The sequence below is a fragment of the Pecten maximus genome, chromosome 5, assembly GCF_902652985.1.
Source record: "Pecten maximus chromosome 5, xPecMax1.1, whole genome shotgun sequence".
In the NCBI taxonomy this organism is placed as follows: Eukaryota; Metazoa; Mollusca; class Bivalvia; order Pectinida; family Pectinidae; genus Pecten; species Pecten maximus.
In genome coordinates this window covers 16,176,918-16,179,611 of record NC_047019.1, presented here as the reverse complement: position 1 = coordinate 16,179,611, position 2,694 = coordinate 16,176,918, and positions in this window count along the sequence as shown.

The window sequence follows — 2,694 nt, the reverse complement described above, 5'->3', positions numbered from 1 at the left end:
TCAATGTTAGATGTATCCCTAGCATTAGTTTTCTGGGACAGCTGTGATGATGTCCGATACCCACCAACGAGGACCTGGTGTTATAATATATTACCAGAATGGGCCTAATTTCATAAACGTACCTTAACGTAGGCGAATTATTTTCCTTTCTATTTAAAGGGAAATCTTAGCTGAGGAACTTTAATACATTCTGTAAATCCTTTCCCGTGGGGAAATTTAAGTTAAGATATGTCTGTATAAGTTAAAGATGCTCTAAACAAAGTTGAAAATTACTAAAATGCACCAGACCACAAAGTTCCAGCTAACTATTATAGAGGTAGCAGACTGATTTAGATTTACCATTCAAGATTAAGGATGGAGTGCAGTTCCCTGACATTTTATTTAACTTTATCACAGAACCCTCGTAAATAGTCCATTATGCTCATGTAATACGTTGTCGACTTTTGAACTCGCTGTTTTAATACAATTAACTATCTTATACCCACTGAAATATTATTGTTTGGTGACAATAAACGAAAAATGAGGACAGCTGTTTGATTGTTTCCGGAGCTTTATCGATGAGATTCGAGTGATTGTTAATAGCTTTAACCGCACGACGCTTCTCACATTTAGACTGCACTATGCCATAGGCAACTTACCCGTATTCTATAATCCCACCTATTCACTTTCTCTCTACTCCTGATTTTTTCTACGTCCATCCATTTTATTCTCACATTTATGTATATAAAAATAACAATTAATAATAATAATAATGATTACCTAAACAGCTTTAGAAACGAAGTCGGATTGAGATAAGTTGTAGAAATTGTTTCTGGATCCGATTAATATGCGTTAATGTATATCTTTATATGAATGAAATAAATTTTATATACAAGAACAGCCTACACACTGCCTGTAACACAACTGCATAAAACTGTAGCCACGGTATCAAGTTAATAAACACCAACCAATGATGAATGAGTCGTGCGGGCTAAATTGTTACTTCTGTGAGTACAGGTATCAATTGTTATGCTTTTATAATAATAAGGTGATACAATATATATATGCAAATGCACTTACTGTGTTCTCCTGGAACATGTATTTCCAAACATATTTTGCCTAAATTAGCAACAGCTTGATAAATTATATGTTAACAGGCAGACTCATGTAGAGGCTAACTAGATTGTATTGAGAGTTACCTCCCCTATGCCATGCAAATATCATCGAAGTGTCATACGATTTAGAGCATCCAGATTAATCCGGCCATCCAAAATCTTTTAAAAAGGGTATAGATGCATCATTGTTACATTTTCTACTATTATAGAAGGGGCTTGGAGGCTCTGGTCATTTATTATTATTTATGTAACTATAACAACTGTGATTAGACCACGTGTTGTCCAAGTATCCTTTATGACTTTCATCATTTGTATAGGTCTATTGTTCGATATCCTTTTTTGATTGTTTGATTAATGATATATTGCACGGACCTGTTCCATGGACAGGGATATGCTATCTCAGCCCGATCAAGATTGAACTCAAACTCTTACACCCGGGTCGAGATATTCCTGTCCGCGGTACGTTCACGTGTTTGATTACTTTTCTCATTTATATACATGTACTGTACATAAAAAGGTAACAAATTGTAAGGTGTTGTGAATCTTGTGAATGATTTTCTTTTTCTTACCCTGTTTACCCTCTTATGTATCTAATATGGACTTTACATCAATGCAAGGAAATGCTGACGTGACGTTATTGAATTGTCGTGACGTGACGTCATTGTAATGTCGGCGTGTTATGGTATTATTGACGTGACGAAATGTAAATGTTGAGAGCAAAGAGCACGCGTAGAATCTAGCTTGTCTTAACCTAGGGTAAGATTAAAAGAATTTTTTCATCCCCTTTGGGGCGAGACAGGGGACTCTCAACCTGAGGGGGTGGGGATTCTTAATTTGCCAAACACGAGGCTTGTTCCGTGGGTCTGTTCCGTGGAAAGGGATATCTAAATCCGAGTGTAAGTGCCAGTGAGCACGAGGCTTGCCGAATGCTGGCCAGCCAAACTCTTACACGAGGGTTGAGATATCCTTGTTCTCGAAACAGAAACATGTTTGATTACATGTATTATGATTTTGTTTTCATCGCATCTTCTACACACTCTGCTGCTCACAATATCGTAAGGTCATCATTTTATGTCGAGTAACCATGTCGTAAACGATGACGTCATCAATTTTCACGCACATTTCAAGAAATCTTGTAGCCTAGATGGCTCGATGAAAACTTTTCATAAAAAACTTACATTTGCTAACATTTATACGAGAAAAATAATCAAACATGGGTCTGTTCCGAGAACAAGGATATCTCAACCTTCATGTAAGAGCTTGGCTGTCAAGCCTCGTTCTGACTGGCCAAACTCTTACATTCGGGTTGAGATAACCCTGTCCACGGAACAGACCCATTATAGACGTCGAGTCTATTAATCTTTCTCCTAGCAACCGCGGGATAAACCTGTGATATATTTGAGAATAACACAATCTTTCATCTCTTTTGGGTAGAAAGAGTTTGTTACGTTCCCAAACACGAGACTTGTCGAGTGATTAACAATCTTCCCCCAAGGGTTGAGATCCCCCTATGTCATCCCTAAAAGGGATGAATGATCTATATTTGACTCTTACCATGTAAACCTGTCGTAACCGATGACCAGAGTAAATGTAGATATGA